The sequence below is a fragment of the Armigeres subalbatus genome, chromosome 2, assembly GCF_024139115.2.
Source record: "Armigeres subalbatus isolate Guangzhou_Male chromosome 2, GZ_Asu_2, whole genome shotgun sequence".
Lineage (NCBI taxonomy): Eukaryota > Metazoa > Arthropoda > Insecta > Diptera > Culicidae > Armigeres > Armigeres subalbatus.
Window position 1 is genome coordinate 182,849,713 of NC_085140.1, and position 25,486 is coordinate 182,875,198.

At 41.1% G+C, this 25,486-nt stretch overlaps 1 protein-coding gene across 2 annotated transcripts in view; it reads left to right on the forward strand.

Annotated features, from left to right (window-relative positions):
* Positions 1-25,486, forward strand: part of LOC134211354 (uncharacterized) — a 339,309-nt gene that overhangs the window by 103,753 nt on the left and 210,070 nt on the right. The window contains exon 1 of one of the 2 annotated variants that reach the window (XM_062688140.1): positions 578-598. The exons of the other annotated variant lie outside the window; for it this stretch is intronic. The gene's annotated coding sequence lies outside the window, so the exon portion shown is untranslated. Of the gene's footprint in view, positions 1-577; positions 599-25,486 lie in introns of those variants that run through there. 2 annotated transcript variants of the gene reach the window in all.

Consider the following 25,486-nt stretch of genomic DNA (forward strand, 5'->3'; position numbering starts at 1 on the left):
TGCGCGTCTTACCGCACGGCTAAGAAGGGCCCTAACCTTATTAGAATGAAAACACGTACTTTTGAGAATTAATTCCCGTTTTTCCTCAAAAACTGAACTGAACGTATTACAAAAAATTTGAATAGGTGGTACATACATAAATTTAACGGAAAAAATATTAATTGGGTACATTGAAAATGGTCTACGTTGTATAGAAAACAGAGTTAATAAAATCAATGTTCCTGTTGTATTTATTTGCAATACAGCGGATAATACGCAATACTGCCGTAATCTATTTCCAAAAAAATGTGTTATCAAGTAATACTAATAAAATGAAAATAAATATGTGGTAATTTGGAGCATAGTTACGTCACTTTTCCAGATTACGACTGAATAGCCAAATAGTAACTGATCAGCAATATACAAAAAGAATATCGTAGATCACGATCCGAGATTCAGGTCGTTTCTAGAAATCCAGAATGTCTTAAATTTCATCACGTCTATTTTGAATTAGAAAACTTTATTCGTCATATATTCTTTTCTTCTTTTTTCAGGTAACCAATGTTAGCAATGAATCAAAGATACTAAAACCTGTTGTTGAATCAAGTTAGAGTTTAAGGTAAGTCTTGAGTCTACCAATAGTGAAATTTCAAACATTCTTTTTTTGGGTTGTGGAACCACTACGTATATAAAGTTGAACTTTTTTGGTTTACTCCTGATTACTTTAACATTCGGATCTTGTATGCTGATCACCATTTATCAAGTAAACAACCTAAGACGCGTCTTTTCCCAGTTCGGCAAAATTGAATTAATAAAACTCTTTGCCTTTCCTGGATTTGCAGTCCAAATTTCTCCTGGTTGCATAAAGCCAATATTTATAATTTTAGATCTACACTTTCACAGAGCATCATAAACTACTGCATACGCTCCGAGGTTTCACGTTCCATGTTACAGAAACGACAAATATCATTCTGAACCTGGCTAATGTATTTTCAAATGATATCTACTCGGGTAATATCCGGTTATTAGGCCAGTAAAGGTGCAAAGAGTTTTCTTATTGAGCTCCAAGAGCTTTTGGGTTACTGATATATTGGAAATCTTTTTGATTGAACACACTTTTTGGCGAGCAACCAGTTGGTCATCAACCTTCGTGCTTCGCAGGATCGTACATTCATGCTCCCATTTTTGTTCCAATTTTTGAGTCATCCGTATAGCATTTTATGGAACCATCTCGAACAGTGGGAGGACCTTCCCGATCCATACGTGATACAATCCTACAGCCAATCGGTGATTGTTAGATTTTCTAACAATTTTGTATAAGAACCTACTAAAACCTGTATAAGAACTGGACATATGCGAAAATGCTAGATTGTTATACAAAAGTTGTATGAAACCCTACAATTTTGCAAGCTTTTCTTACAATATTTGTTTGTGAGCTTACATTTTTTGTTTAGATTATTATCTAACAATTTCGCATATGCCCAGTTCTTAGACAGGTTCTGGTAGGTTCTTGTCCAGAATTGTCAGAAAATATAACAGTCGCTGGTATTATGTATAGTCCACTGTGTAGGAAAACGTATAACCTAGGTGTTCCAGATTCACAAAGAAACCTAGTAGCTCTTGATTAATGACTTGTGAGGGAAGTCAGATTTTCTTTTTTTGGAAAAGATGTTTAATTTGAATACACATAGTTTAGTTTTCCGTTTAAGATGTTTTTTTTTTGGTAAACTTCAGAACAAATTTGCGTGGAAATTTGAAATATATTTTTCTAGGGAAACAAAATAACTTGCAAAAATTCCATGCGTGAAAATTCAGGAAGTTACAAGCAAAAATTGAAGAGAAATTCTTTCGCAAATTTGAGAGCCAGCAGGACAAGGACAAGCCTTCCGAAATCCAAAACTAAATGCGTTTTCAAGGGCACCCCATTCAAAACGGAAGCCACGTACAACTGTCATTTTTATTATTCCAGCTTTGGGGCTGTCCATAAACCACGTAGACTCTTGAGGGGGAGGGAGGGGTTTCGAAAAAGTCTACGTTAGTCTACGAAGGGGGGCGGGGGGTGTATACCAAAAGTCTACGTAGACTTTATTTTATTTTTGGAAAACCATTTATACACCAGTATTGTGCAAAGTTTTGATTTTTTAGGATTTTCCCAGATTTTTTTGCAAGACTTTATCGAAATAATTTCTTGAATTTCGCTAGAAAAATCTAACGAATTTCACCGATGTAATAGTCTGAGCTATGGCTTAAAACTATATGGATTTCCCCAGGAAATTCTACTGTGTTGAGGATGAAAATCCAAAGTATTCTATAAAAACTTTCGAAAAAATTTCAAAATTTCCACTTGGATTTTATTGTAGATTCTACTAAAATATCTTTTGATTTTCGCCGGGAACTTTTTTTAGAAACTACAAGGGATTCTTCAGAATTTTCACGAAAAATTATGTCGCACTTCAACGGGAAATTCCTCGAAATTTCCGCGAGAAACCCTTCACTGGAGTTTTTCTGTGAAGTCCCCAGGAAATTTTTCTTAATTTCGGAAATTCTTCGGAATTTTCGCAAGAAATTCTTTGGATAGATAAGCGAAATTCTTCGAAATTTCCATGAGAAATCTTCGTATATTTCACGGCAATTTCTTCGGAAGTACCAATGCTAGTTCATTGGAATAATGGGAGTAAAATCTTCGGAATTTATAAAAAAAACCCAGATCAATCCACCTAGCGTTGGTGGTGCCTTTCTCGCGCATTAAAATAATAAACATAAGAGAGGTCGAAATAGCACTTTAGGGGGATAGATTTTACTTTTTCTTTCAATTTATATGTATTTGCGGTCATTTGAATGTATTGCTGCAATCTATAAAAAAAAAATTGTTTTTTCGCTTTTGAAAAAAATTTCCCAAGGGGGGACCCTTGGCAGAAAAACAATGTTTTTTCAATAGCTTTGGAACGCAATGACCGATCAGGCCAATTTTCAATAGGAAACAACTAGACCGCAATCCGCGTCGACTGCAACTTGTTGCGAGCAAATCGAATAATGCTAAGTACCAAAAAGTGTGTCTCACATTTTTGTACACACACACACATACATGCACACATACAGACATCACCTCAATTTTTCGAGCTGAGTCGGTGGGTATATAACACTATGGGTCTCCGAGCCTTCTATCAAAAGTTCGGTTTTGGAGTGATCCTATAGCCTTTACGTATACTTTGTATACGAGAAAGGCAAAAACATTAAAAATTATTCGAAATTTCTATAGGATTTTTTTTTCAATTTCCTCAGGAAATTGCTCCAAATCTGCAAGAACGTTGGAAACCATTCTAAAATTCCTAGAGAAATATTTCGGATTGTCCATTTAAACTTAAAATTACCTCGGAAAATAGTTCTTAATTTACTCGGAATATTAACGGTAATAGTTTGGGAATTTGGCAGGAAATTCTTGGGATTTCGCGAGATGATTATTCAATGGGATATTGCATGGAATTTCCAAGAAAAGCATCGGAATTTTCACGAAGAGTTCTTTGAAATATACACGGGAAGCTTTAAAGATTATCAATCGGGATCTTCTACGAAAATTTCCACGAAAATCTTATTGGAATGTAGACTTGACATTCTCGGAATTCCAATGCCACGAATTTTTCGAAATTCAAGAAATTATTCGCTTTTCTACAAATTTGTACCGGAGTGGAGAATTATAGGTCAGATGCGTGACAAATTTTAAGCAGTGGCGCGCTGATGCAAAAGTGTGCACACCTCTAGGAGGAGTCTAATTTAACAGAAATTAAATTAATAGACTTTGAGATTTGGTTAAGGAGCTGTGTACAGAGGATTAAATTTGATTTCGATTTTTATTGTCCAATCACATATGATATTTTGTAAAATTTGAAAAGTCTACGTAGACTTCAAGGGGGTTGGGGAGGGGTTACGGAATAGTCAACGATAGTCTAGTAGGGGGGAGGGGGGGTTTGATAATATGAAATTTCGGTCTACGTGGTTTATGGACAGCCCCTTTGCTTCGCGAAAACAAAATGAAAATGTAAATTGTGCGGGGCGGGTTAGTGACAAAAGGTCGAAAGGACAAAAGGTCAAAAGACAAAAAGTCGAAAGACAAAAGGTCGAAGGGACAAATGGTCGAAAAGGACAAAAGGTCGAAAGGGACAAAAGGTCGAGCATGAGCATGAGCTTGATTGACCACCCACGGTTGCTACTACGTTGTTGCCAGGTCAGCTGTAATTACACAGGGAATCAACAGATGATGTTTGGGACTAGCATCATCTTCAATGTGAAAAAAACTGGTGACCCAAAAGTAATGCAATACCAGCGCCGGCCGTGTCAGAATGCAGGTCAATTACGAGTCATCTGCACTTTCACGAAAAATCACTGGATGTTGGATATATGGGTTAGGTATTGTGGCAGGGTTCGTTTTGGTAAACGGTATGCCGTGTATAGGGTGTAGTTTGATCAATTCAAAACATAATCGAACGAACACTAATTATTTTAATTACCGACTGCACTAAGCAGAACAAAATTGTCAATGACCAGCCGATCTCTTTGCTAACCGCACAAAGCAGAACAACATTTTCGATAACCAGCTGATCGTTCTGCTTACTGGCGCGAACTGAATCTTTACTTTATAATTAATTTACCCGCCCTAACAAAGAAGAACAACATTTCGATGACCGGGCGAGCGGTCTGCTAACCGCACAAAGCAGAACAAATTATGTGATGGCCGGCCGATTGTGCTGCCTACTAAATAAATCACGAATGTACGTGACCTCTGAATGCTGGACATTTGTCTTTCAAGCTACAAACAAACATGATCTACTTTTTTTTATCTATTTTCTTACTCACCTAATAGGTACTAGCATTTCTACCACTCTTCTTTGTATAATTCTATATGTTGCTGATAATGATGTTTTTGCATCATGCATCAATCAATTTTGAAAATTATAAAACGTTTCGATCAAGTTAGCATGGCTAAAAGGAAAATAATAAATATAGAAAATATGGAAAAGAGAATGATTAATAATGAAAATTATTAAAACATATTATATAATGAATAAAATGTTTGTAAATTCGTAGATGATGAGCTCGATCCTTAATCCGTCCAGAATATTTAGTTTTTCATCTATATTTTACAGAATATTTAGTTTATTGATAATAAAATGAATATAATGGTAAACAAATTATTTAAATATAATGATAATGAAATTATTAGATATTGTTAAATGTAATGAATTTAAAACATCAGAATTATTGGCTGAATCATAAGAATTTACTCATCATCATGAGTATAATGGGGGGCCCTCCTTAGCCGTGCGGTAAGACGCGCGACTACAAAGCAAGACCATGCTGAGGGTGGCTGGGTTCGATTCCCGGTGCCGGTCTAGGCAATTTTCGGATTGGAAATTGTCTCGACTTCTCTGGGCATAAAAGTATCATATGCGATATACGAATGCAAAAATGGTAACCTGGCTTAGAAACCTCGCAGTTAATAACTGTGGGGATGTAATGCCAATAAGATGAAGAAGAATGAGTATAATGATTTTTTAATCTATTATTTATTTGGAAGGCTCATTTGCCGTGAAGCGTGACGGAGCCGGAATCATGTTTTTAAATACAGTTTATTATGATTCTTATACACTAATGTTAGTTTTGGGGAACCGTAAGACTCGCGGTTTGGTCGAGGTTAGGAAATGCAATAATATTGAAGGAAAGGAAGGGAATTTAGGGTGCTTAAATTAATTAATTACGCTAAAAACTGCAAAACAAATATTTAAGAATAATAATTACCCGTGTTTTTTCGTGGAAGAAGTAATTAGGGAAAAGTTACACAATATGTATACCTCATTACAAAATCAAAACAGAGAGAACTCAACAAACAATTTTGTAACTATTCCGTACATAAAAGGACTAGGAGAAAAAGTATCGAGATATTTGAGACAACGGTTGACAAAATTAAAGATGTGTTATTTATGAAAACCAGAGAAGTATCACGTAAAACCAAAAAAAAAGAAAAATACAAATCTAGTGTATGACATACCGTGCAGTGCATGTGAAAAATCGTACATCGGTGAAACTAGCCAGTTCTTATATAAACGTTTGGACCAGCATAAATACAATGTAAAAACAAAAATTATTTCCTGTACAGGTTTATCACAGCACACTATAGAAGAGGGACACATTTTTTACTTTGAAAAAACCAGAATATTTGACAAAATAAGCAAAAGCAACACATTCCACCATTTACATGTCGAGCTAGAAATCAATAGTCGTATATATGATGCTCATGGTTTTTACCGTCCACCGTCATACGATGTGAACTGTTTCATGGATAAGTTAGAAAATTGTCTGGATAACTCAAACTGTCTTCGTTCTTGTTTTCTTGTTGGTGATGTAAATATACCTGTTAACTCCCAAAATAATAATGTAGTTGTAAAGTATAAATGTTTACTGGAATGATATGGTTTTGTTTGTACAAATACGATTCCAACGAGGCCAGTTAGCGCAAATATTCTTGATCACGTTGTGTGCAGAGTTGATGATGTTCAATTTACGAGAAATGATACAATTCTAAATGATGAAAGCGATCATTGTATAATAGTAACATCATTTAAACTTTTTGAACCGAGAGCAAAAATTACTTTAAGTAAAACTATAGTGGATCATCGTAAACTCGCTGCTGACTTTGAACAATTTTTAGGAAATTTAGGTGAAGTTGTAAACGTCAATGCATACCTTGAAAACATTGCATCCGCCTACAATCAACTATCAGTAAAACACTCCAAAACCATATCAAAAAACATAAGCACTAAACAAAATTGCTGTCCATGGATGAGCTTTAGTCTGTGGTCCTTGATGAAACTAAAAAATAATTATATCAAAAGAGTGAAAAGAAATCCCAACAATCAGCATCTGAAAGATCTTTTGAAGCATATCTCCAACAAAGTAATCACGTTAAAGCGAAAGTCTAAAAAAACGTATTATGACAATCTTTTGAGTAACACTCCTCATTCGAAGCTTTGGAAAAAAATAAATCATATCTTTGGAAAAACTTCATCAAATGACAATATAGTTCTTTTCGAAAATGGGGTAAAAATTGAAGATAATCACCAAATTTGTGAAAAATTTAACAGCTATTTCACGAGTGTAGGGCAACAACTTGCTAGTAGTATTAATATTACTACAGATAACCCATTGTCAAATTTACGCCATGTTTCGAGCTCTATTTTCTTAAATCCAGCTTCAGCTAATGAGGTGACATTGATAATTCATGACCTTGAACGGAATAAAAGTCCTGGCCATGATGGTATTACTGTTGATGTGATAAAAAATAACTGTCTTGTTTTCTCCAGAATCCTCGCTCAATCTTTTAATAAAATCATAGAAACTGGAACCTACCCTACATGCTTAAAAGTAGCTCGTGTTGTTCCCATATACAAATCAGGTGATGCATGTAATGTAAACAATTATCGTCCTATTTCAACATTATCCATATTCAATAAAATATTGGAAAAATTATTATTAAATAGAATAACAACATTTCTCAACCAGCACAATGTATTATACGATTATCAATATGGGTTTCGTCAAGGCAGTAGTACAGCCACGGCAACTGTTGAATTGCTTGATGATATAATTAAAGCGATCGATTCCAAGGAATTAGTAGGTGCACTATTTTTGGATTTACGTAAGGCGTTTGATACACTAGATCACTCAGTACTTCTGAGAAAGTTGAACGGCTATGGTATCAGAGGGATTGCAAATCAAATTATCGGTAGCTATTTGCAAGACAGAATGCAATTTGTGGCTATTGGAGATGTCAAAAGCTCGTTACAACCTATTAGAGTTGGTGTTCCCCAGGGGAGTAATATTGGCCCTTTATTATTTCTCCTATATGTGAATGACCTCAGCAGGTTACAGTTGAAGGGAATCCCCCGCTTATTCGCCGATGACACCGCATTATTTTATCCACATGTTGATGCAAACACAATTGTGAATTTTATGACCCAAGATTTGGTAACTTTGTCGAAATATTTTTCATCTAATTTACTGACGCTAAATGTTTCTAAAACTAAGTATATGATTTTCCACTCAGTTAGGAAAAAAGTGGATCAACATAGGCAAGTCTTACTAAACTCTAGTCCCATTGAAGAAGTAAAATCATTTAAATATTTGGGATTATTATTAGACTCCACACTGAGCTGCGTTGATTACATAAAACACATTGAAAGAAAGGTCACATCACTTTGTGGAATATTACATAGGGTCAACTATTTTGTTTCACGCAATATACTTCTAAAATTCTATTTTGCCCATATTCACTCTAGTTTTAGTTATCTTACATTAACATGGGGTCGTGCATCCAAATCATCACTAAGAAGCCTCCAAATCTTGCAAAACAGATGCTTGAAAACCATATTCAATAAACCTTTTTTATATCCTTCTTTACAACTATATTCTGATAACTTCCACAATATCCTGCCAATACAAAGTCTTTGTAACTTACAGACAGTCATATTTGTCCATGATACGTTGCATAACAATTGTTTTCATCATACCATCAATATGCCGTCAGCTCCTCACAACTATCCTACCAGGCAAGCTACCAATTTACGTCAAATTAGAGCACTTACAACATTTGGTCAAAAAAGAGTATCAATCATTGGTCCCAAGCTTTACAATCAATTACCAGCGCGCTTGAAAGCATTGAATAATCGCCATGCCTTTAAATTCCATGTGAAACAACACTTAAAACTGAATCTACACGACATTCTAGGTTAATTTACTTATTTAATGTACATATTATCCCAACTACCAGAAACATGTAAATTGAATATTGTAAATTATTAGTAATATTATATTTGTTTTAATTATTAGTTCTTAAAATTAAATTGTTAATTCCCTTAAAAGGAACACCGTTCCACTGGGAATACATAACATCGCCTTATTAATTTTGTATTATACCCTTTTTGATCTCAGCTCATATCCTTATTGTTATTAGTATTTGTTTTGTTTTGCTGTCCAGAGAGAGCTGAGATAGTTGCGTCTACTACCAGACGGCTCCATGGGAGCTTTTTGGTGTGGGAGATAGTGGCGGGTTAAAAAAAAAAAAAGACTGACTGCAGAAACATTTTGCATTAAGATTAAAGGAGACGAACATGTAGTAAATAAACAAAAATACTCTATACTAATGCAACTTTATTATTAGCAAACTTAGAACTAATACCAATAGCAGTTAGAATGTAAAGATTGTACTATGTTTGTGTGTGTCAATAGTTAGTAGTAATGGCTGTCTGTTAGAAAATAAGTGACTGGAAGATTGTATGTTCTTAGTTTTGTAAAATTCTATGTGTCTTTTAATAATGGTCGAAGGACAGTAAATCGACCGAAACGTCCGGACAGTCTTTCAAAGTTTTGTTTTGTCATTTTTCACCGCAAACAAATCGATGAGAATTCCCACCAGAAATTTCGCGGCGATTGATCCATTATGAACAGCATATTATGATGATGATGGTGATGATGATACTACCATCTATTGTAGCAAGGCACCTGCCGATAGCACTGGCCATATATGACAAACGATTTGATCATGATTATGCTATTGTTTGTATTTCATCAAACTCCTGTATGAAGGGCCAAAATGGGTGCGGTGGTTCCATAAGCAGAGCCTCTTATGCGAATTCACGGAATGGAAAGAGAATTTCCTTCCAGAAGAAAGCTCGTACACACAATAATATAATCTAGCTCTCGTGCGTTTCCCAGATTGATCCAATAGATGGGGAGAAGAGCCCGCCCTTTATCCACGAGATGTTAACAATAGGAAGTTGGCGATTCCACTCTTCCTATCCAAATCGCTTCAATCGGGTGCCCTGATGGTTTCATATAATGGTTTCATAATCAATATCAAGTATAAATTGTTTAAAAGATATATTGGAATCAGCTCACCAAATTTCCTTTCGATGAATAGCCTGAGGGTATATTTCATTATGAACCAATATCTTGATTGAGGAACCAGATATTCGAAGTCTTTCAAAGATGAAAATTTTGAATTCTAGGATACACTTAACAGCACACTGAACAGCATATTATATCTATAAATTCTTGATAAAAGTTGTTGTGATGTATAATTGTAATGTGTCGAAGCATTTGCAGTTTCTACCGGCGGCAAATTAAACTGACCATTCCAGAGGATCTTTTCAACACATTCGTAAATGTTCCCTCTGGCATCTGGCTAAAATTATGAAAAATTGAAGCCAGTTCAGAAATCAAGTGTTTTTAAAATACCAATGTGCTTCGGATTCTGGAGTTGGAACAAGTCAAAACAAGACAAAATCTGATGTTAGCTTGTTTGATATAGTTGATAAAATAACTAAAACAATAGCGGAAATTGTTCAAGCGAATAGCTCAAAAAAGTGTTATTTGTTTGTTATTTAACTTTTTTGGTTATCGTATAATAGTGTGCCGCCTATCCGAATCAGTTTTTTTTTAACTTGTATACAAAGCGATGCGTAAGCGAGTCGCATTCATGCACATAGCGTACGTCCGTACATGCTCGTATGAACTATGCAAAGACACTACACGGAAACAAATGCATACCCACAGGCATGAATAAAAAATCATGAAATCATGAATCAGGTCAGTTCATGAAACCATGATTATAATTCATGATTTCAGAAACATTATTCATGGTACTAGGCAATCCTCATCAGTCGACAGTATGCATAACCGGTTATACTTCGAACACTCCATTCCCAAGAAATAAGAACGGCTGAGAGGTAGCACGCCAGACTCTCGCTTAGTGTACTCGAGTTCAAATCCCCTGTTGAACTTTTTTTATTCTGTCGATCTTAACAATCAAACTGTAACGCATTGGTTGCGTTACGCGAAAATAAATCATGAAATCAGATTCATGGAATCACGCATTATTTTCCTCATTTCTGAGAACGGATTTTTACCCGTGTATATTGTGACTTTTGACAAAATGACAACTTTCGTAATTATTTTCCAAGGTTCTCATAGGTGTGTCAATTTATACGCAGTTGGAATATTGAATCGTATAATATCCCCCAGAAAAATTTACCGTTGGAATTGCTTTGAGCATTATTCCATGTATGGTGTTTGGCGTTGAAGTCACCAATTACGAAAAATTTGGATTTGTTGCGGGTTCGAATATGAAGATCAGCTTTCAACGAATTCTTTAGCTTCCCATTGAATTGAAAATGGAGCAAATGAAGGAAAATTATCCAAAATGTTTCAACAGAAAAACCCAAGGTTTCAAAAACTTGAAGAAAATAATTTATGTTTGATTCATCTATTAATGACAATGGCGACCCCATCAGAGGCGTTTAGATTTTTTTTAAGTGGAATGACGTGGTTTCAAATACGCTCCAGTCGTAATGAAAATATGCACATTTTGAGCCCTTTGGGAGTAAAAATAATTTTCCTTACCCATTTAAGAGCGGGCAAGCGGGTAAGAATTTCCAAAAAATGCTTGGATCCATTGGAACGAAGCTTCAGTTGTGGTATTTGCTTTGCACATTGCATCAATCATGTGATGTAAATGTTCAGTTAGAAAATCAAAATCGGATGTTTATTATTTTGATACTTTTTTCACCAAACCCATAGTTTTTGTTTTAGTTTTGTTACGACCATCCTGAACACGGTTAATCTGAGAAACAATCCAAAAAGCTTCGTCCTTCGTCCTGGTCCTTCGTTATTTTCTTCGACCTGGTCCTTCGTTATAGAGCCTCTTTCCCTACATAAGTGCCATAGTTTTCCATTTATACGGTGAATTTATTTGTTCTGTGTTGTTGATCGGGCACCGATGGCGCAACTAACGAAATCTTTTCCGTGCGAATGATTTCAATTGCATTATGTTCTAAATGCAATGCCTGTATCTCTATGCCTCAACTGCTGCGAACTAAGCGATAACCATAAAAATCCGTTTCAGAAGTATTCACCAAACTCCCACTTAAAAAATTCTCTTCAAAACCGCGTTAATGAGTTGCCGAGGCTTCCTCATCAACTTCACACCCACCAGCGGCGGAAGGGATGAAAAGTTTGCGGAATTTCCGGATCTCATCACTTCTATCGCCACCGGCATGCCGGCGCGCCATGACACTGTCAGCTGGATGAAAAGGGATCTCGCCCGATTCCTGGGGAGGTGGAGGGAGAGATTGTTGTGGTGATGGGTATTAATTTCCACAATTTCACGCCTTATATTGGGTAAAGTGGGTTTCGGAATTTGATTAGCGGTTGTTTTGTGGTGGCTCTTTCCATCTGATGAATCACCCTTTGCTATCGCTAGGTTGGATGATACGGCTTGCTTTGAATTTAGTAGGACTTTAAATTGCCGTGAATCCCAAATTCGTTAAAAGTAGAAGCAACGTTAAACGAAATTAAAGTCGCGTAAACCCTCAGAAGTTTTAACATTCACCATTGCTCTGCTTCGGGTACTTTTGTTTTCCTTCACCGCAAATTGCGCGTTTCTATGTTCGTCTGGAAAAAGTTTACCCGTCGCGTCCTTGTCTGGCCCAGAGCAGAATTACTCCGGATAATAGTCGGTAGTAGGTTATCAAAAAACACCATCCCCCACCTCGCAGTCGGTGATGCGTGCGGTTTTGTCAGGTCGCAAGTCGAGTGGGAAAATTAATTTGGGTTATTCGTTTTCAGTGAGCATTTTGAAGCACCTCCGTGGCACACCAGGCTATACCGAAACCGGATGGATCAAATTAAACAAGCAACAGGTTCCCCGTGGGGTGCTGCCGTCATCCATCTCGCTTCTTTACCGTTGCCCCATAGCAGGTGTCGCGTTCAGGAAATCATCAAAAGAATTTACCTAATTCGTTACTCTCCGACATTCTCGCCAGGTATTGCATTAATTAAAAGCGTCGTTCTATCGCGTGCTTCCTTCTGTTCTGGTCTCCCACTGTGTGAGCTGTGCATTCGGCGACCCTCCCTTCACCTGAGCCATAGCGGTGGGACGCCCACCAAGCTAGGGGTCCGGTCAAGTCAAAGCAGACTAAATGAACGTGAATGCGGTACTGAGAGGATGATTATATTTAGATGAGTGGGGGCATAAAAAAACCTTCGAACGACCAGCAGAACTGCTGACGAAGCCATGCCTTTGGTTTGCTGTCGTACCTGGCTGGCTACTCATTCCTTTGGTTCAGCTTGTGGAAAAATGCGAGCGGCGACCGGAGATAATGAGCTGAAAGAGTCGGCGACAAACGTCATAAAAAAGGTACGACTGTTGACGTGCCACGGCGGATGATTCCACAGTCCAGTCAGTCAGTGGTGCAACAGACAGAGTGGGTGGAACTGTCAGCGCTGGTGCAAGATACCGTTCTACCCTTGAGTAGTCTGACGATGACAGAGGGTAAAAAGAAAAAATATTCTATGCAAGTCATCGTGATAATTTCATCAAAGATTTCCATTCTAATTTCGTTAGCAGCAAAGGAATAGCAAGTTGTAGTCCGCTTCCGCGTAGGAAAGGTGGAGCCCAATGCAAGTTAGATGACGCTACTGATTCTTTTATGATTATGCCGCCACTGAATAGCTCCGTTGCAGAAGACTTCAGAAGAGATTAAGCGTACTCTAAAATGAAATGAGAAAACTCAATGACTGCCACGACCTTAGACTTTGTGGGGTCTATTTAGTGCACTGGACTTGTTTATCTAATCTAATTAAAACAGAAGAATAGCTCCGAGCAAAGTAAGTGTTGAAGTGGCGGTTGGGATTTGAATACCGCTCTAGAGTTGAGTAGGATGTCATTCGTAGCAGTTTCATAAACTCTGCAGGGTTAATATTTTCCAGAATGCGCTTAACAAAATTTATTTATTAAATTGGGTTGACATCTCGACATGGATTTCAAATCGTCCTTAAAGCTCATGAGCATTGATCGGACGAAAACAAACTGATATTTATCCCACCGATTTAATTTCCTCATTATTATTGTTATAGAGTTTTGGCACTTCCTCAGCAAACATCTTGGGAATTTTCACCTACCCGAGCAGTCTATATGCCAAAGTTGATTAGGCTCTTTCGCCGGTTGACTTAAATCCTATATAATAAGCGTTTGCAACGAATGGATTAATTGTGGTGGTTCAGGAGCTTTCTTACAATGCTGCAAGTTCCAAGAACCACAAAGTTTTTTGAATGCTATGGAGGTTATGAGATAGTTCCAGCTCTCCTAAGGATCTCAGAAGAGATTTAGGGACGATTCCGGTTGCTGAGATAACAACGTCTCCCAAGTGTCACAGCTGCTTAAACTCCTTCGCCAAGTCGTGCCACTTTGTTATCTTATTAGAGAAAGTTGTTTAGACATTATGATCTAGCGGTACAACAATGACGATGAGGGTTACCGGTTTCATCTTTTGTCGTAGACCACAATGGGGGAGGTTCCTTTGTCAGTGCTGCCATCTGGAAAAGTTTAGAGAAAAAGTTGAACCATGGAAATTTGACATGGCATGATATAGAAAATGAGAATTAAAATGTCTCTAGAACGTTATAGAATTTTTTTCGTCAAACAATTTTTTGTTTGTGGGGTTAGAAATTCAACAATCTTAAGCAATAACTGCTTTTTCGAAAAAAATATAAAAATCGAGATATCATGTCTATTTTGTGTGCTTATTAAATTCTTACCCCGTAAACCAAGATTTTTTTGAGAAACGTCCTTAATTTTTGTTTTATAACAAAAATATACTTAACTTCCTATACCACACCGTGTGAAATTTCAATGATTCCACTTTTTCTCTCGATGCCAGCTGCTGGTGGTGGTGCCGATGGTGGTCTTCTCCTTCCCTATATTGGGCCGATCAGCACGAATGAGGACATCCGTTTCGATCTCGCGATCCCCGTACAGCTATTTTCCAGAACAGGGACGGGCACGTATTTACAATAGGCGGCGAACTGTTCAACCAAGTTGTGCTTTAAAGCAAGCTGTTGGTGCACAACCTTGGTGACTTCGTTGTGGCAACCAAGATAGGCTGAATCAGCTAAGCCTGAACACCTAAACAATATATGTTCGATCGTCTCTCTCACTGAATTGCACTTTCTGCAACAGACCTCCATTTTATTTTTTCGTGCAATATATAGTGCCGATAGTTCTTCGTCGCAATTACCCTGTCCTGGATGGCTACCATGAATCCTTCTGTTTCCGAGAAGAGTTCACCCCGCACCAGTCACGTATTCGGCGCCGCTTTGTCGATATATTCCAGCCCCAGTTGATGGGGGTGTATCCCATGCAACTCCTTCTGCTTCCACGATACGATCATCTCGTCGACAGATTTGATGTCTCAATTCAGCTGATAGTCCTCCTGCGCTAGATGTAGGGCACTGAATCTATGGTCAGCTTCACACACAGCACGATAGATTTCGTGGCGGTTCTGGCTTTCCACGAAGTATCTTCGCAACTGCTGGATCTGGGAAACACATAGTGTTTGTATTTTTCTTTCTTCCCAAGCAGTGGAGGGGGAATCTGTTCAACAGACATCCTGGGTTGTCCAGGAAGTGCGGGGTTAGGGACCACCTCCAACAGCAAACGAGGGAGGCAGGACTACATCCCCGACCCGCTAAACCGTTTCCATTGCCGTCAAGCCCATAGTCCCTTCGGTACAACCAGAAAGTAATGCTTCAAAGGGGGGCCAGTGCACAACGCACCCTCGAGGTTAGCTGCGTGTCCTTGCAGCACCGAACATCGTAACTCGCTTTTTTAGAAGAACACCATGGTATCGTGCCAGCGCATTGCCGGCTTTCCAGGTGGTCTTACCACGCCCTATGTCCTCGGAAGGTGGGAAGGGTCGACTTCGCGCCTGCTACCCTCTGCACGACTAGTATCAAGAATGATGATGCCGCGTGCACCTCAAATTGACCTCTCTACGATAGGGTCTATTCGCCAACACACAGAGGGACTTGCCGGCGCGGTGCCTACGCCTGCCCCAGGCTTAACGAGGAGCCCTTTCCGTCCTCGCGCTCGGAACCCGCCCGGTTGACCGTCGCCGTGAAAGCGACGACACCATGTTGTTCTTCGCGCGGTCACTTGTTCGATAAAAGGATCGAGTTCGACCACAGGGCATGACCACCGGTATAACCCATGAAGCCGACTCCGATCCCTTGGACCACCTCTTATTTGCGCCTGAACTAGCCATCCTTGAGTCCACGCGCCACTTTCTGTGTAACTCCGAGATGATTTGGGCGATAGCCGATAAAACGGCGTTCCAGCCAACTTCATCTTTACACATCCTCCGAACTAGGTTGTCCGGGGTAGTGTCCAGACCACATGTGGCATTGAGGTCACATGTGGTCACGCATTGCGCCAAAACGTGGGCACACGAACAACACGTGTTTCGTCGTTTCCTCTAAACCTGCGCACATCAAACACTCGGGCGAGGCCGAGCAAGCCAGCTGCGTTACCTGCACTGTGAATTTGCAGCACGCTTAAACGCCGGGCACTTCGAACCCCCCATGGGGTGCTTGCTGTTCACAGCTTTGCTGGAACAAATCAAACAATTGGGAGGGTTCGTGCAGCATTGTGCCTTCTTCTTCTTCTTCTTCTTATTGGCATTACATCCCCACACTGGGACAGAGCCGCCTCGCAGCTTAGTGTTCATTGAGCACTTCCACAGTTATTAACTGTAAGGTTTCTAAGCCAGGTTACCATTTTTGCATTCGTATATCATGAGGCTAGCACGATGATACTTTTATGCCCAGGGAGGTCGAGACAATTTCCAATCCGAAAATTGCCTAGACCGGCACCGGGAATCGAACCCAGCCACCCTCAGCATGGTCTTGCTTTGTAGCCGCGCGTCTTACCACACGGCTAAGGAGGGCCCCTCAGCATTGTGCCTTATGTCCCTTCAATCCGCAGCGTCGACAGAGCTTGCTTCTGTCAAGGCCTTTGCAGTCCCATTGCTTATGCTACGGTTCCAGGCATTTGAAGCAAACTTCGGGTTGCTCGTATATGCCCACAGGGCACACCGACCATCCCTCCTTGACGCTCCCTAACTTGACTACCTTGCAGGCATCTGCTGCAGATAGCCGAACCAATGCTACCTGTGTCCCTGCCGGACCTTTCCGTAGCCGAACGGCTGCGGTGGGCGTCTTCACTTCACACTGTCGCCGCAGTGCCGTGTCGAGCTCTTCGACTTCGGTGATCTCGTCCAGGTCTTTAACCCTTAGATTCACCTCCGTCGTGAGTGCCCTCACCTTGACCGTCTCGCCTAGGACTTCCTCCGCCAACTTCTTGTAGGCGGCACCCTTTTGCGAGACGCCCGCTTCAGCTCGAGGATCATCTCGCCCGTCCGGGTACGTCTTATTCAACGTACGACGGCGCCGAGTTCACCGAGCTTGACGTCACTCCTCATCGCCTTCAAGACGTCCGAGTACTTAGCCTTGTCCGTCTTGATGACTAGGGCATCGCCCCTGGAGCGATTGGCGCCTACCCTAGACTTCTTGCTACCCTCATTCGCCTGGGCCTTCTTTTCGGCCCTTGACGTCTTCGGTTTCCTCTTGTTCTTGACCAGGGTCCAGGAGGCATCATCCCCCTCTATTTCCCTGGTCTGGGGCGGCTGAGAGTTCTCAGCCTGCCGTAACCCCTTACCACCGTCTTTCGTGGTTGGACGGTCCTTTACAGGTCCTTCCTCCCCCGGTTTGGGAGGTACCTGGCCGGGGTTAAGCTTCCCAGCCCAACTACCCTTGTTCGGGGTAGTAACCCTCCACGTTTTGGAGCGGCCTCCAGGAAGCTCATCGCCTGGAGACTGTCTCCCCCGTTTTTGTGTCTGCTCCGTTGGAGCAGTGACCTCCGACGTGCCCGCGAATACTTGAGCCTCAGTCTGGGTAGACTTTGGCACCACCGTCTTCGCTGGCACGCCCTCGGTCGATTCGACCTTGCCCGAGTCCTTGGGCCTCAATCTGGGTAGACCACGACTCCACGGATTTCACGGGTCTACACTTGGCCGTCCCGACCGCCCTCTCCAGCTTGGCGTCCAACATCGACTTTCAAAGTTTTAGCAAGCTCCGCTTGAAATCCTTGCTGATATTATGCTTCGATGACGCAAAATCGATGATTGCGTCCAGCTGTTCCGTCGCCACCTCGAAGGCCGAAAGCCCATCGCGTTTGCGGTTCATCGCCTTCACAAGCCATGGGCCGTCTATAACCTCTACCGGCGTAACCTGGTTGATGGTTAAGTGACCCGCACTGGCGCAGCGCACCGAGCTGCTGACTATTGCTTCTGGCCTCCTAGGCGGAGACCTGAACAACCCACCTCTTGCGAAGAGGTTGTCGCCTACACTACTACCACTAATTGAAGAATTGACTTGTTTTTCCATTTTGGTCCCACGAGTTGCTCGGGACAAGAGGTCCACCACGCCAGAGCCCAGCATGACGCGGTCAGGGACAATTACTGTGGAGGGTGCCCAGGTACCCCACAGGCTCCGCTAAAGGCCTAGCTTATTATTTCACCCCCCTGGCCATGCATCCCCTTGGCACAGGTCGCTTAACGCCTTGGGATTAGGGGTTAGGGACGATGGTCCCTTAGGTTGCACCCACTCACTCTAGCTGATGTCAGAAGGACAACAGTGCCCAGGCTGCACTACCAGCTTAGTACAAAACACTTAGCTGGCGGTCGGTTGCCATCGGAAGACCCGTGGAAGCGTGAGATTGGAACTTGTGACGACCAGAGCTGTGTAGGTCGCTCCTTCCCAGATGTCAACTCACCATTTCGCAGCCCATAGTGTTTGTATATCGGTGACGCCTCTTCCTCCTACTGTACGTGGCAGGGTGACTCTCTCAATCGAAGATTTTGGATGGCGCATGCGATGCTTAGTGAACGCCACTCGTACTGCTCGTTCTAACGCCTCCAAGTCAGTCTTGGTCCACTTCACCACCCCGAAATTGTATGTCAACAAGGGCACAGCAAACGTGTTTATCGCCTTCACCTTGTTGCCGGCCGACAAGAGGCTCTTCAAAATTCCGTTGACACGATGCAAGAACTTTTCCTGCAGCTCTTTCTTGATCGTCGTATGGCGAATTCCTTTCAGTTGCATGAAACCTAGAAACTTGTACGTTTCGCCTTCAACCATGTTTCGAATCTCCTCCTGTTCGTTGACGCGAAAACTGTCGGCATCCACCAGGTGACCTCGGTGTAGATGTATGGATCGACATTTATCGATACCAAACTACATTCGGATGTCGTTGCTGAATACCGTTACAAGCCGCAGAAATGGTGCAGCTGCTCCACAGATTCCGCAAACAGCTTCAAGTCGTCCATAAAGAAGGTGTGGGTAATGTTTGTACTCCTTTCCCCACTCTTCAAATGATAGCCATAGTTGTGTTGGTTGAGTTCTCTGCTAAGAGGGTTCATGGGAAGGCAAAACCATGGTGTACTAACGGTATCGCCTTGGAATATGCCCCTTCTGACGCTGAGAGTCCTGGACCGTAACACCTTTTCTCCATCGGTAATGTGTAGGGATGTGCTCCACATCCCCATAGCGTGCTGCATAAGCCTGATGACGTTACCGTCTATCTTATACAACTGCAGTACCTTAAGAAGGTACGAGTGAGGTACTGAGTCGTATGCCTTTTTATAGTCGATATACGCCATGCTCAGGTTTCTTTGCTTGTGGGTGGCCTGCCCAACAACGACTGCATCAATGATAACCTGATCCTTACAGCCTCGTGTGTTACGTCGACAACAACCTTTTTGTTCCTCGGTCATCAGGTTGTTGACGTCGCAATGGTTCTGCACCCTCCTCGCTATTACGGATGACAGCACTTTGTACAGACTCGAAAGGCACGTTATTGGTCTGTACTTGGCTGGGTTCAAAGTGTTCCGATCCTTCGGCAGAAGATAAGTGACACCCCTAGTGATGAATTCCGGTAGCTGCCCACGGTTATCTAGTACCGTGTTGAAGCATTCCGCCATCCACCCGTGGACCGCTGTGAGTTTTTTATACAAGAAATTATCCACAAAATCGGGTCTTGGTGCAGCCCAATTCCTGGTATACCGGGTAGCCTCACGTATGTCTTTGGCGGTCACGTAGATAGCGGTCACGTTGATAGCGGTCATGTCTCCAATTCCACCACAATATATTCCACCACATATTCTTCTTCTTCTGCCATCCACACCCCATCGCCGTTGTGTATGACGGGGTTCTCCCATAGATTGGACCAAAACTGCGTGACTTCTCCAATCTCCGGAAGGCCCTCGCCAAAGTCGGCTTTGTCGTTTCGGATGTGGTTGTAGAACTCCCTTTCGTTGATGTTGAACATTCGATTTTGCTCCTTCCTCTTCGAACATTCTCCATAACGTCACAGTCGTTTAGCAAGAGCACTCAACCGCTGTACATGGGTGTCGAGGATCTCAGTTATGTTCGCCTCGGTGAGATCACGGAGTTCTCTGGGTTTCACAATTTCAGCAACATTCCGAACTAGCCTGGTTGATCGATTCCCCTGCTTGTACTGTGTTAATCGACCAACGTCGACCAACCAGACGTCGCATCCACGCGGGTTTTCGTGCTTTGGGGCGTGAGCGTCCATCACTCTCACCTTGTGGGCGCGTTCGCAATCCCAACGTTCTTACAACAGCCACTGCAGCCGAATGCACGATAAATTGCAGCTCCTCAAGGTTCTCCACGGTTTCCAAGTACTGTGGCAAAATATCCTGGTTAAGGATGCTTACTGTACTCGTCAACCGATAGGAGTACTGCAACTGTGGTATCCGGTGTCGGGACATGGGTCTGTCCCACGGAACTGTGTAACTGCTGTGCCCGTATGATTAGCTAGTTCGTCCTTCAATTGCTGTCGTTGTAATTCCACTGTTGGTCCTGGAGCGGCAAGTGCAGACGGTTACTTGCGATTGATGCATCCAACCCAACAGAACTCCTTCTCGACGGATCACTCGATCTTGTCTCCTCCTCCTCTCCTAGTTTCCTCTGCACTTTCCGCTTGATGTACTCTACGTCTTCTGGAGTCAGCATATTATATGACATAATAGCTCTCTGGCGTGTGTACAACTTGTTCTGGTCAAGCTGGGGTGCAAACCAAGGGAACCTCTCGTTGAACATCTCCAGCATCGCCGGTCTGCCGGACTTATCCGTCTCCATCCTGGTGCAAACGTAGTAGCAACGGATCACGTCCTGATTCATCTCCCTTGTCCACATGATCCGTTGCCGTCGGCGGCCCGCTAACGTGAGTGATTGACGTCGATCAACCACAGCAACATCAGCAGGTGCAGCATTGCCTTGGTGATTTCTTCTGCTGCCGTATCTGTTTGCCTTGTCGGCATTGGCTGAGCCCGATGACTAGAGGGTCGCTGTTGCACCTCTCCTTCCTCTAGCCGCTGGCCGCTCGCTCTGTCCCCCGTTCCAGGGCCAGCTCCAGTAGGGTCTCCCTCCTCGGGCAATCGCATGGGTGGTATTCTTCTTGAGCGTAACTCTATATCTGGGTGTGCTTCCATTCCCGGAAGCTACGGGTTCTGAAAAGTTATTTAATTCTTCACAATGCTAAATAGCTAGGTTCAAGCGTTATTATTATTGTTATTATTCTTGAAATTGACTTGTCCATATGAAAAAAAAACTGTAAACTAAACACATTTGAATTTACCACACGTTTACAAAAGATACTAGAATTAACATTGAAGTCAAAGTCATAACATAAATTGTAAAGACTGCACATGGATCTTGTTTCGCGTAATCAGTTCGATGTTACTGTGATCTGAGGAAGCTTCGTTGTCTGAGAGGCAAAGGTATGATCACATGATGTTCAAATTAATTTGCGCCAGAATCCAAGGAGCATCAAACTCACCCAGAAGAGTTCGGTGATAGCATGGACTGGTTACTGGACCTTCGCTTTTGCTGTCATTTTCCAATTTGCAGATGGACTGCTGCGATTTTTGACGTTGAAATTTGGATTAATAGTAACTCCAGAAGGTAACCGCGCATCCTCAGAACTTGAACAAAGATTCATGCGAAAAAATGATTACGAACAGCTTCAAGTAAACAACCTATATAACTGCTGGGTTACGATGTTAACTGATTAAACCGATAATGATAATCAAACACACCCCCAGGACTTATATTTTTTACCGACTATATAGGGGAAGGTGGGTAGACTTGATCCCCGGGGAGACTTGATCACCCCCTGTTTTATCGAGCACTAAAGTAGTTTTGTTCTAACGTATTTTTTAGTATAGATCCTCTAGACAAATGACCTTTATGTGGTGAGTTATTTTTTGGATTGACAACCTTATTTAATCTGCAGGGCGGTTTGTATATTTTGACCTTCCTAAAGATTTTTTTATTGGCCAAGCAAAATTTGAACAACTTTTCATAACAATGACCAAATGCTGTCGTTTTTTTTCACAGCACAAAGCCATAAATATGCTTAATGATATGTACTGATGAAAATGTTAACATTCCATCAAAGTTTTAGGATATTTGGATTTGAAGTTATTGCCTCAATATGGGGACACTTGATTCCCCATTAGTCACCCATACAAAAATTTGGCGAAAAAATTCAAAAAAATATAAATCTGTTCTCAGGCTTCTAATTTTTTGTAGATTTGACAGATTTAATGAAGGGTTGTCAGAAAAAAATATTTATTGCGTAGATATCATAAAAAGGGGATCAAGTCTCCCCAAATTTTAAAATTGCATGTGTTGTCGAATTCAATAACAAAAATCGTTCACGTTTACGCACAGCAATTCGAAAACGCCGCTTATTTTGAAGGGAAAATATTTAAAAAATCTGAAAAAATCTGGCACCTTTCTAATTTTATCAAAGCAAGTTTTTGGAAAGGGATCAATTTCCCCCGAATATTTTAAAATCGATTTTTGACAGCACTCCAAAAAATCGATTGTGTATCAATAACAACAATAATTTTAGGACTGTCATACATCAGTAAAGTTAAATACTATATTTCTTAGAGAGTGTGTTAACACGCCGAATACCGTGTTCATAAAATCATGGGAACTAAATTTTCAAACAGCTGGTTCTCAGCCGTCTTTGGACCGATTTTCACTATTCTTTTACGGATGTCTTACCCATCTCATCTAGTTTCACCATACTGGTGAGTTATGTTCCTATGGATGCTCTTTTTTTCCTAGAGGGGTGTGAGTAAGGATGGTTTTTTTTTTTCAAAATATAGTAAAATTTACTTTACATGACATATTTCAGTGTGAACAACACTTACAGGTTCCAAAAATGTTTTATAACACTATTATACCATTGACTATACTATGAGTAGTTCTTCTGGAAGTTCCTCCAGGAAGTCCTCTGGAAGTTTCTACAGGAATTCCTCCGAAAGTTTGTTCTGGAATTATTCCTGAACTTTCTCTTGGAATACGTCCAGAAGTTTCTTACGGAATTCACCCGGATTTTTTTTCTGGAATTCTTCAGAAACTTCCTACAGAATTGACGCTGAAAATCCTTTTGATTTCCTCCGTTATGATCTGGTTAATCTGGTAGACAAATTTATTCAAACTTTAGAACAGTTAGGAGAACCTAGAACAAATGGCATGGGCATTACGGACTTTTATTGACATGACTGGTCGATTTCAGATAGCTATCAAGCGTAGTTGACCTGGTAGACCAATTGATCCAAACTCCAGCACAGATTGGAGTGCCTAGAGCATCTGGTTTGGGTATATCTGAGCTGCAAATCATACGCGTGGGCTCTACGGACTTTTATGGACGTGACTGAGCTGCAAATCATTCGCGTGGGCTCTACGGACTTGTGTGGACATGACTGGTCGATTTCGGATAGCTATCGAGCGCAGTTGACTTGGTAGACCAATTTATCCAAATTTCAGAATAGTTTGGAGAGTCTAGAGCATCTGGTTTGGGCATATCTGAGCTGCAAATCATACGCGTGGGCTCTACGGGCTTGTCTGGACATGACTGGTCGATTTCGGATAGCTATCGAGCGCAATTGAATTGGTAAATCAATTGATCCAAACTTCAGAACACATTGAAGAGCCTAGAACATCTGGTTTAGGAATGTTTGAGCTGCAAATCATACGCGTGGGCTCTATGGACTTGTTTGGACATGACTGGTCCATTTCGGATAGCTATCAAGCGTAGTTGACATGGTAGACCAATGTATCCAAACTCTAGAACAGTTTGGAGAGCCTAGAACATCTGGTTTGGGTATATTTGAGCTGCAAATCATTCGCGTGGGCTCTACGGACTTGTACGGACATGTCTAGTAGATTTCATATAGCTATCGAGCGCAGTTGACTTGGTAAACCAATTTATCCAAGCTCCAGAAGAATTTGGAAAACCTAGAACATCCGGTTTAGACAAAACTGAGTGAAATATCGTTCACATGGTCTCTAAGAACTGGCATGGACATGACGGGTTTCCATTGGCACGGGTTTCCGTAGTTTCCTTCGGCAAAATTTGCATATCATCTTTCATCAATTATAGAAGTCGTTTTGGAGTCGCTAGGGATGTCCAGAAGAAACATATTGTTCACACATAGTATAGTCAATGGTAGAATAGTGTTATAAAACATTTTTGGAACCTGTAAGTGTTGTTCACATTGAAATATGTCATGTAAAGTAAATTTTACTATAATTTGGAAAAACCATCCTTACTCACGCCCCTCTAGGGAAAAAATGAGCATCCCTAGAAACATAACTCACCAGTATGGTGAAACTAGATGAGATGGGTAAGACATCCGTAAAAGAATTGTGAAAATCGGTCAAAAGATGGCTGAGAACCAGCTGTTTGAAAATTTAGTTCCCATGATTTTCTGATCACGGTAGCCCGCGTTAGTAATTTTATCACGGTATTCGTAGTGTACCTATGTTTATTCATTTTTGGCTGTGATACATCGGAAATCAGAAAAGGGGATCAAGTCTACCCAGTCTCCCCTACATAAGTTGTTGGTGCGAGATGCTGTTTTAGAAGAACTATCACAACTTGGTATGGGTTAGTGAGGGGGCCTCACGTGTGTAGAACCAGCAACGAAAATGAAAAAACGGAATTTTCTATATCCATTTCGTGTCGTTTATGAGGAATCATATCTCATGGCATTTGATGTATCTGACCGGACATGCCTACAAAAATCATTGGAATAGTAACATCACCCTTTTTCACATTCTGCATACCACCATGCGATCACTGTGACACTTTTACCATTCATTTGAGGCTTTCCCCTTGTTATAAGGTTATTTTTTTGGGAAATAATGATTATCAAATGATGTAAAAAACCGCCAAATCGAATATGACATCGTTATTGGAGTCTCAAGGAGTCGGGGTATCTCACTAACCCATGGCTTCACTGCCGTAATGCGCCATTTTACAACATGCATGTTTTTCATTTTTCTGTTAAACGGTTCCATGAGTACTACTCTTTAACACCATTTTTGGAAAATGGTTAATACGTCACTTTTTCAGATTACGGCAGTTCAGCGTATGTTTGCAGTAATTTCAATTTCCATCACCTTTCCATAACCATTTCCAATAGAGAATTGTTAAAGCGATGTAGATAATTGAAGAAGA